The following is a 10,549-nucleotide window of genomic DNA, read 5'->3' as shown; positions in this document are numbered from 1 at the left end:
TGCGTCTCAGGGAGCCTTGTTTGTATCCGGCACCACAGACTCCTCCCACTTGTTCGGGCTGGGGAAGGGGTCCCGAGATCAAGAGTCACTTGCTCTACCGACTGAGCCAGCCAGGTGCCCCTGTAGTCGCCTCTTCTCCGTGTGGGGTGGGTATCCTGGCTTGCTGATGCTGAGTAGAATGTGCTGCTTGCTGCTTCTGAGATTAGGTGACAAAAGTTTGTGTCTTCCATCTCCGTGTCTCTCTCTCCCCCTCCCCCAGCTCCTTTTGCCAGGAGCCGGGTATTGTGTTGGGAGCTAAAGGCTCCGAGACAAGGAGCCAGGGAGACTGCCAGCCCAAACCCAGCAAGGAGCTGATGTCTCCGTCAACGGTTGATGAGGACTTGAGGCTGCCGAGAGCCCCCGGTGAGACTGGCAGTGCCTGCCCGGGGAGGTTGGCAACCCTGCCCACGCCTTGACGGGCACTTTGTGAGAGACCCGGACCCAGAGGCACCAGCTACGCTGTGCCTGGACTGCTCATCCGCAGAGACAGTGAGATAATAAACGCTTATTTTAAGCTGCTAATTTCTGTAATTTGTTACCTAGCAATGCATTACAAGTAGCATGGTCCGATGCATTCACTGTTGTGCTTAAGCCAGTTTGCACTGGCTTCATGTCACATAGAACCAAGAGGCTTTTAACTGGGAGGAAGGAAGCACTGTCAAAGCTGCCTTGAGGATGGATGGTGCCGGGGCAGCTGTGCAGTTGGCCGGTTGGGGGACAGCATCATTCCCTTTATCTTGTTGTGGGAAACTGACTTTTTTTTTGAATAGGCTTCATGCCCAATGTGGAGCCCAATGTGGGGCTCTAACTCACAACGCTGAGATCAAGACCTGAACTGAGATCAAGTGTCGTACACTTAACCAACTGAGCCACCCAGGTGCCCTGGGAACTGACTTTTTTTTTTTTAAGATTTTATTTTATTTATTTGACAGAGAGAGAGAGAGAGCAGGAGCACAAGCAGGGGGAGTGGGAGAGGGAGAAGCAGGCTTCCCGCCGAGCAGGGAGCCTGATGTGGGACTCGATCCCAGGACTCTGGGATCATGACCTGAGCCGAAGGCAGACGCTTAACAACTGAGCCACCCAGGCGCCCTGGAAACTGATTTTTTTAATAGTTGATGTAGAGAGGCTGGTTAAACTGTAACTTGGTGTCTTGAGATTCAGATTATATGTTTAGGTTGTAGCAGGAGAGGACTTGGAAAGAAAACTTCAGGAAAGCGGAGTGGGTGGTTTTGGGTGATATTCAGTGAGTGTGTGTCAGGTGCTAGGCCCTCCCCTAACACCTGATACGCACGGACGCATTTAGTCCACACAACAGCTTTATGAGATAGGTATTTTTATCACCCCCATTTTATAGATGAGGAAGCCAAGGTACAGAGAGGCTAAGTGGCTTATTTTGAGTTTTATAAATAAGAATTTGAGCCCAGGGTGCCTGGGTGGCTCAGTCGTTAAGCGTCTGCCTTTGGCTCAGGTCATGATTCCGGGGTCCTGGGATCCAGCCCCGCATCGGGCTCACTGCTCGGCGGGAAGCCTGCTTCTCCCTCTCCCACTCCCCCTGCTTGTGTTCCCTCTCTCGCTGTGTGTGTGTGTCTCTCTCTGTCAAATAAATAAAATCTTAAAAAAAAAAAAAGAATTTGAGCCCAGGACCTCTGGGAGGAAGGAGGGAGAGAGGGGACAATGAGGATGGCAGGCATCTCCCATCAGAGGTCATCTTCAGAGTCTGGTCACAACCTGGCACCCATGCAAGCCTGAGAGTGAGGACCTCCTTAAATTTCGTGTGGCAGGCGCCTCTCTTGTGTCCCGCTAGTCCTGGCCCTGGGGCTAGAGCATGGCTGTCTAGAGCGAATTGCGGGACACGTGGCCGGGAGCAGTTTCCACAGCCCAGATAAAGGGTTTTATAACCCAGGTGCCATGGACTCAAAGTTTGTGTGTCTCCCGCACCGCCCCCGCACCACCCAAATTCATATGTTGAAGTCTTATCTCCAAGGGGATAGTGTGAGGAGGTGGGGCCTTTGGGAGGTGATTGGGTCATGAGCGTAGATCAGGAACAGAATTAGGGTCTTTATGAAAGCGACGCCAGAGTGCTCCTCCGCCCCTCTTGCCATGTGAGGTGACAATGCCAAGACACGGGCTATGAAGCAGGAGGTGGGGCCTCACCCCCAGATTCAGACACTGAATCTGCTGGTGCCTCGACCCCGTGACTTCCATGCGGCTGTCAGAACCGTCAGAAGTCAAGTTCTGCTATTTATAAGCTGCCCAGTCTCTGGTATTGCTGTTGGGGCAGCGTGAACTCACCAAGACTTCAGACTAGAGGCAAAGAGCATCTAGCGGGTGTTTGTTTTTTTTTAATTTAAATTCAGTTAGCCAACATATAGTACAGCATTAGTGTAGTGTTCAATAATTTATCAGTTGCATATAACACACAGAGCTCATCACATCACATGTGTCCCCTTAATGCCCATCTCCCATCTAGCAGGTATTTTTAAGCAGGGGTGCAGTGTTATTCAAGGACCCGTTTGGAAGCTTATTCCAGCAGCAGAGGGGAGGGCATGGAAGCGATGGGACTGTGATAAGAGGACAGGTAGGAGGGTGTTAAGGAGCCCAGGTAAGAGCACGAGAGCAGTCACACTCTGGTGGGAGGAGAGGACAAAGGTGGGAGATGGTTCGAAGATACCGATGATAATAAAAATCATTGCTAACATTTATTGAGTAATGACTATGAGTGACGCTTTGCGCTTTACATATGTTTTATTTTAATCCTTAAGCCAACCTTATTTGGTTGGTACTCTTATTGCCCTCATTTTAGAGATGAAGAAACTGAAGGTAAACGTCACTGGAATAACCTTGGTAGTCGTGAACACAGGTGGACAGTCTTGTGATACATAGAATCCAATTGAAGTATTAGCATTTACGTACAGAAAAAACCGAAAAGAATATGAATTTTGATATAATGCAGTTGGCAAATGGGTCCTGGACTCACCCAGTCTTTGTCTTCACACAGTGAAGGCTAATATTGTCATTGAGCCGTGGATGAAAAGGCATCTCGTGCTGGGAATCAGGGAGGAGGCAAATTGAGTTTGGCATTTCCACTTTCCCCGTGTCCTTGGTCCAGGTCAGCAAATGTGAGCAAATGACTGGAAAATTTCTGGAATTCCTTCTGCTGTCCCGGGAGCCCAGCCAGGCACCGGCACATTCACCAGAATCTCCCATCTACTGGGCATTGCCCCCAGGTAGCATCAGATCCCAGCCTGGGCTTTGATTTGGATCCTACAGCTACTGTCCCAAGTTCCGCTGCATAAATTCACCACCAGCCCCTAACCAGCCCTTCATTAACTTTGCAATTAAGATGACTCTGCATTTTCCACAAGTGTATTTTTTTGACTTCTCTTTTAATATTATGTGGGGGTTTTAACGTGTTTATACTCCTGCAGATTGGAAGAATATGACAAGAATACAGAATTTTGACAAGCTTAAAGCTTTTTACACCTAAGTGGAAAGATAGTTAAGTATCTTAAGAGCTAAAAGAAACACAGCATCAAATCAAGGGCTATAGTTATAGTAAAGCGAAGAAAGAATTTGGTGATATCGCAGTGTGGCAGGTTGAATTGAGGGACACGGGCTATGAGACCAGCCTTTTTTTTTTAAAGATTTATTTGTTTATTAGAGAGAGCGAGAGCGCTTGCACACACACGCACACACTCGAGCAAGTGGGGGGAGGAGCAGAGGGAGAGAATCTTCAAGCAGACTCCCTACTGAGCGCAGAGACCAAAGGAGCTCCATCCCACAACCATGAGATCATGACCTGAGCTGAAACCAAGAGTTGGATGCTTAACGGACTGAGCCACCCAGGCACCTGAGACCAGCCTTTTAGAGGACATCAACAGAGCAGGTAAAGGGACCTGGGTAGGTACCAACAGTTGATGTCTCAGTGATGTTTCATTAAGCAACCTTAAGCAGTCGTTAAGCAACCTTAGTTGATGGGGCAGGTGCCCCAGAAAATAGCGGAGTAGAGATGACATAAATGTGTCCTTTATGAATCTTTCGGTCGTGGAAAGATAAGGAATTCAGAGTAGGCATGTTCAAGGTATCAGTTAGTACTTTTTGTTTACATATATGTGTTATTTGAGACATCTAGCTTATTAAAGTAATCGTTTGTGGTTCTGATTTGAACTATGTATTTGAATAATTGATTTGCATTTGTGATTTTATTTTATTTTAATTAATAAATTTTTACTGAAGTACAGTTGGCACACAATGTTACATGAGTTTTGGGCGTACAACATCATGATTGGACACGTCTATACATTATGTTCACCGTGCATGCGGCCACCTGTCACCACACAGCACTATTACAGTTGAATCTAAGTCTATATGAAGTATTTGAAGACAACTTAAGAATTACCCTACATATAAGCTTAGTGTACTAGATTTACAAGCCTTCCTTAAATATATGGGGAATCTTATTTATTTATTTATTTATTTATTTATTTTTATTTATTATTTTTTTTAAGATTTTTATTTATTTATTGAGAGAGATAGTGATAGAGAGCATGAGAGGGGGAGAGTCAGAGGGAGAGGCAGACTCCCCACTGAGCAGGGAGCCCGATGCGGGACTCGATCCCGGGACTCCAGGATCATGACCTGAGCCGAAGGCAGTCGCTTAACCAACTGAGCCACCCAGGTGCCCCTGGGGAATCTTATTTATTGATTCAAGTACTTTATCCAAGGTGAGTGGGGGGGTGGGGGAAACAGGTGATGGGGTTGAAGCTGTGCACCTGTTGTGATGAGCACAGGGTGATGCATGAAGTGCTGAATGACAATACTGTGCACCCTAAACTAACATAATCCTGTATGTTAACTCTCCTGGAGTAAAAATAATAGTACTAAAAATATATTTATATCTTAAAAAAAGAAAAACAAGCAGAAGAGCTATATCATAAAATCTGTTTTCAACTCTGAAAAAAAAGAAATTAAAAGGAACCTAAATATATTACATTCAATAGTGAGATTTAAAGGCCTTAAAGAAATCAATTCATAAATTTGTAAAGTGAGTCAAATATTACCAATAGCCACCCAAAAGGAGGTTAAGGGCTGCCAGATTTATAAATGGAATATGATTTATAAGCTGAACTGCCCTTAAGGCTGGCCAAGGTTTTTAATTTGTTGGGGTTTTTATGTAAATTGAATATGAATTCTTTTTTTAATAAAGATCTTATTTATTTATTTATTTGACAGAGAAAGACACAGTGAGAGAGGGAACACTAGCAGGGGGAGTGGAAGAGGGGGAAGCAGGCTTCCCGCGGAGCAGGGAGCCGGATGCGGGGCTCGATCCCAGGACCCTGGGATCATGACCTGAGCCAAAGGCAGACACTTAAGGACTGAGCCACCCAGCACCCGAATATGAATTCTTAAAGGCAATATAGTCTAGGGATAATTTTTTAATGCACAAAAACCATCTTCAAGGAAATAAATAGTAATGGGGAAGTCTTATGGCCTGGGAAGTAGTTTGCTGAGATCATAAGTAAGCAGCAGAGGCATGATACAAGTCAAAAAGCTTCATAGCCACCCCACTGTACCCAACCCTGAGGCTAAACCATCCTGCATTACTTTGCTTTTCCATCAACATGGTTTTCTTTCCTACTAGCCTGTGAGCAACATGGTTGCAGAGACTTCCTTTCATCTCTGCACGCCCAGGCCCCGGGCTTGTATGTATGGCGAATAGATGAGCGAGGAGAACTCAGTGAGAGTAGTATCCAGAAGTCCAGGAGAGCGTTGGTGGTATAGTGGTGAGCAAAGCTGCCTTCCAAAAGTCCAGGAGAGGAGAGAATTTCAAACAGGGAGGGTCTCAGTGTCAAATTTAACTGGTGGTCCTATAAGATAAAGACCAAAGGGTCTATAGGCTGTGACCAAAGGGAGGTGATTGGTAACCTTCTTAAAAGCAAGTGTATTCTCTTCAATCTTTTTGGGGCACCTGACCTCCATGCACCGAATGCCAGGGAGATGCTTGTCAAAGTCTGAGAAGTAAGGGGCCTGACAGGAGACACTAGTCACAATGACATCCTCATGGAGATGTCAACAGTCTGCATGGCCTAGCAAAGCCATGGGGACTATTTGGTGTAGAAAAGTGGGGAAGGGGGCGCCACCCCTGTGCTTCCCGTTTCTCTCCCTCTACCCTTAGATGAGGACTTTCATGCAACTCCTTCAATCATACCACCAAAAGTGCAAAATAGCAAAATATCTGACCTAGTCGGGGTGCCTGGGTGGCTCAGTCGTTAAGCGTCTGCCTTCGGCTCAGGTCATGATCTCAGGGTCCTGGGATCGAGCCCCGCATGGGGCTGCCTGCTCAGCGGGGAGCCTGCTTCTCCCTCTCCCACCCCCTGCTTGTGTTCCCTCTCTTGCTGTGTCTCTATCTGTCAAATAAATAAATAAAATCTAAAAAAAAATATCTGACCTAGTCATTCGTGGTTGGAGGTAGAGGTGGTTCCTAAGGTCTTGTCCCCTGGATTCTTCCAGCCTGTGTCTGTGCTAAAGAAGCTACCACCAGGAGCCTGGGCCTTTCTGTCCTTGAGCCACGCTGGGCTCACTCTTCTCTGCCTGCTGACTCAGTGTCTGCCCACGCACTCAGCAAGCATGGAGGTGCCAAGCCCCTACTGTGTGCTGACCCTGAGCAAGTCACTGGGAATTGAAGGGTGAGAAAGGAAGGCTAGGGTGAGGTAGGTGAGGCCTGTGGCAGAGACTGGGGCAATCCGGGAAGCAGATTTGCAGGGGCCAATTTACAGGGCTGAGAAATCCTAGGGGGGTTTTTGGGGAGACTCTAGAAACAGTCTGCGGTGACTGGGGTCCAAGATGGGAGACGTGGTGACACGGCACGAGGCCAAGGTTGGCAAGAAGCAAGAGAACAGGAAAAGCCTCGTCCCCCAGGACTGCGGGCCTGACTTTACCTTGTAGGGGATGGGGGACCTCCGAAGGGTTTAAAGCATGGCTGTGAAATTGTCAGGTTTGGCTTTGAAATAGTTCCCCTGGCCTTTCTCATATGTCCCCTCATTTCTACATCTTTTGACTCTAAAGCGACATGTGATTTTTTTTTTTAAAGATTTTATTTATTTATTTATTTGACAGAGAGAGACACAGCGACATGTGATTATTGTGGTGAACTCTGAAAAGAGGAAATGTTTGTGGGCTGACATTTACACATTTCCCGTGGGCCTGAGGCAGGTCGGTCTGCGGGTGACAATTACGGCTCTTTCTCTACCGGCGTCCTTGCTCGTGCTTGGTCTTTTCACGGGTAAGTCTATCCCTGCTGCTACCTCCCAGGCACCTCTACCTGCCTGCACATTTCTGGGAGCCAGGCCTGTGCATGTGTGTGCGTGTGTGCGTTGCATGTGCTACCATCTCAGACCATGCAGGGCCATACTGTGTCCTTGTCACGCTCACATTTCTTCTGCTAATGAGTCACAGGGAGCCCTGGGCATCCCCACACAGGCTGATGGTGGAGGCATGAGATCGAGGACCTGCCCCATCTGCATCTTGCCATTTCAATCATGATCCTCTAAGGTCTCTTTGCCGCTCCTCCCTCTCCCGCCAGCCCCCAGGAGTGATCTTTCATCCTGAATTGGGCTTTCTGTGTCCCATAAATGACCTCAGTAGGCGATGGCACTTAGCAGCTGTTTCTGTCCCTCTAGATTCTTACTGCTTGCTCCTGTCCCCGACGACCTGAGCGGTGGCAAGAGACAGGCTTGGGAACCGGAGTCAGGGGAACGAAGGGTTTGAGAAATCTGCGTGAGGGGCCGGGCTCTGATCTTGCTCTCCAGAGTTTCAAGCTTTCGCTTTCATTCTCCTTCAGGGGAAAGCCGGCGTGTGTGATTACGAAGATCACCTGCCTCAGAACTGTCCTCTTGGGGGTCCCCTAAGCCTGCTGATGAATCCCTTGGTACATTTAAAACTTGGCAGTGAAGGGAAGGAAAAATTCTTCTCCACCCTCAAGGTCTCCTACCTGAACTAAGAACTAAATTTATATGACACAGATGAACAGGAGAAAAAAACCCCAAAGTTTTACAGCGTGTGCATGGAAGCCCAATAATGAAATTGAGACCTAAAAAAATGACCTAGGAAGCAGTTTTTGTACTTTTTAAACAAAGAGACAATAAACCTGTGAGGAATTGACAGGACAAAGAAAACTTAATTTTGGGGGCTTCAATTAGTAGGGAGTTCTAAACAGACTTTGGGCTGGGGGAGTGAATTAGTTAAAAAAAAAGGTAACAAGGGTTGTTTGTAAGTGTTCTCGGCTCTAAATTTCCCACCTCTGGTGAACAGGATACTCTTTACCTCCTGGTCCAGCCAGGCTGCCTTTCACACGGGAGATTTGTTTCCTGCTTTCAGGGGACAGAGGAGGGTCTGAGTGTCCTTGTGCTCACTGGCTCTTAAGTAACTTATTTAAATAACCAATATGCCCAAGTGGCCCATCTTGGGGTGGCCTGCCCTTGGCCCCTATCACAGTTTATAAAGAACCTTTACTTAAGTTAAAAAAAAAAAACAAAAAACCTCTGATCCCTGCATCAGACTTGTGATATAGATAAGGCAGACAGGATTACACACATTTTATGGATGATGGACGGAGGCTCAGGGAGATTAGGGACATCTTCTGGTGCATGGCTGGTAATCCGCCTGGCCAGCTGTGGGAACGCAGCGGCACCATGGAAACTCAGAGAACAGTGTCCTCGGCCAAGGTGGCAGAACTGGTGTGGAGATTCCGGCAGGGTCCCCCTCACCCCCACTTTCCTTTCCCGCACAGAGCAAGCTCATCTGCGAACTTGTCTCTCTCCATGGCGTCCAGGCCAGGCCCTCGGTGGTCCCTGCCCACAGGGGCATCTCCCGGGCATATGGCCAAATAAAGGGTAAGACAGGTCCTGCCTTAAAAATGTTCACAGTTCTTCAGTTCAGTTCTGGAAACATCTACTGGGGCTCTTGTGTGCCAGGTCATGTGCTGGGTGTGTGGTGGGAAGGGGGGTCAGCAGGTCCCGGGGAGGAATTAAATCCGATGAAAGCCCGTTGCCTGCCGCACAGCGTCGCTAACAGAGGACCAGCTTTGGGGTCCGGTGAACTTGGATCTTCACGTGGACTCTGCTGCTTCCAAGCTGGTGACTTTGGGCAAGTTTCTTAAGCTCTTTGTGTCTCATGATCTTTATCTTTTAAGTGGGAAGAAGAACACCCACCTTACAAGTTTGCTGGGAAGTTAGACAGGATGATGTGTTTACCCTACTTGGCGTGGTGTCTGGCATTTGGGATTCGTGTCCTGACCAGATCCCTCTGTGTCTCCCCTCACTTGAATCCAGAATCAGGATTCGGACCACGAAGTTCCACACACGTCCACGGCAGCTAACCCTGAGGCTAATGCACCGGCCTGCCCTCCTCACTCAGATATTAATTCCCTTCCATCTTCTCCCCTTTGTGAGCTTGTGAGCCATGCGGAAAGACAGGCACACAGCATCTGTACGAATCGGGGTGAAGTAAATGCTTGAAACCAAATAAGCACAAGCTGGAGGAAACCGGGGTCGGGGGGGGCTTGGCTGGACCAGGAGCAGGGAGCCCAGCGCGGGAGCAGCGCTTGATTTAGCCTGATGAGCTACTGCGTTGGAGGGTGCAGGGAGCGGCCACGTGGTTCAGTTGCGGTGGGGTCCTCCAGCTGGATTTCAGGCCCTGGGCCCAGTGTGGGGTGAGGAGGGTGCAGCTGAGGTCAACACCTTCCTTCGGCACGCACGATCCTCCGGGTGGAGCCAAGGTAGCTCCACAGAGGAAGTGGACGCCAGGCTCTCGAGTGCATTCTGCGGTGGGTGCACAGGACGCCGACCTGCCCCCAGCTTGGGGTGCCTGCTCCCACAGGACAGCGACCCCTCTCCCACCCCTCGTCCCCACAGCTACTGTCACAGGACTTCTTGGGTCAACTTTTGACAAAGAGACTCACCACCTGGCCTGCAAACTGATGCGGCTGGCGCTTCTGCATCCCGCTCTGAATCAGGACGCAGATCCTTCCCTGAGCCAGGCAGCCTTTTCTTTCTAAACCGCCGTGCGGCAACCTGGGTCGGTTTCAGACTTTCTGTTTCCTGGGACGGCGTGTCAGTGTTGCTAATATACTCCAACGGTCACGCTCTTGAGCCCTGGTCTTTCTGCATTTCTCGACCAGGGTGCTGGCTAGTTTTGGTGAGGATGCAAACAAGGTGCAGTCACCAAGTTGTCCCGGCGCCATCAAGAATCTTTAATAACACCAACAGTGAGGCACTTACTTGCATTATCTCATTTAACCCTCACAAAATCCTGGAAGATGGCACTCCCTGCTTCACAGGTGAGGAAAGCCAGGACTCAGAGAGCATAAGTCACCTCCCAAGGTCACACAGCTGGTACCTAGCAAGGGTTTGAACTCGGGCAGTGTGACTGGTGCCCTGGTGCTTATGCTCTTCTCCCAAGTAGCCTGGTACTGAATGACTGTCCCCTGACTACCCTTCAACTTGCTTGGCCA

This window comes from Mirounga angustirostris, unplaced genomic scaffold (genome assembly GCF_029215605.1).
Source record: "Mirounga angustirostris isolate CCGP_5_RB_7025 unplaced genomic scaffold, mMirAng1.0.hap1 SCAF_6, whole genome shotgun sequence".
Lineage (NCBI taxonomy): Eukaryota > Metazoa > Chordata > Mammalia > Carnivora > Phocidae > Mirounga > Mirounga angustirostris.
Note: the sequence above shows the minus strand (reverse complement) of the source record.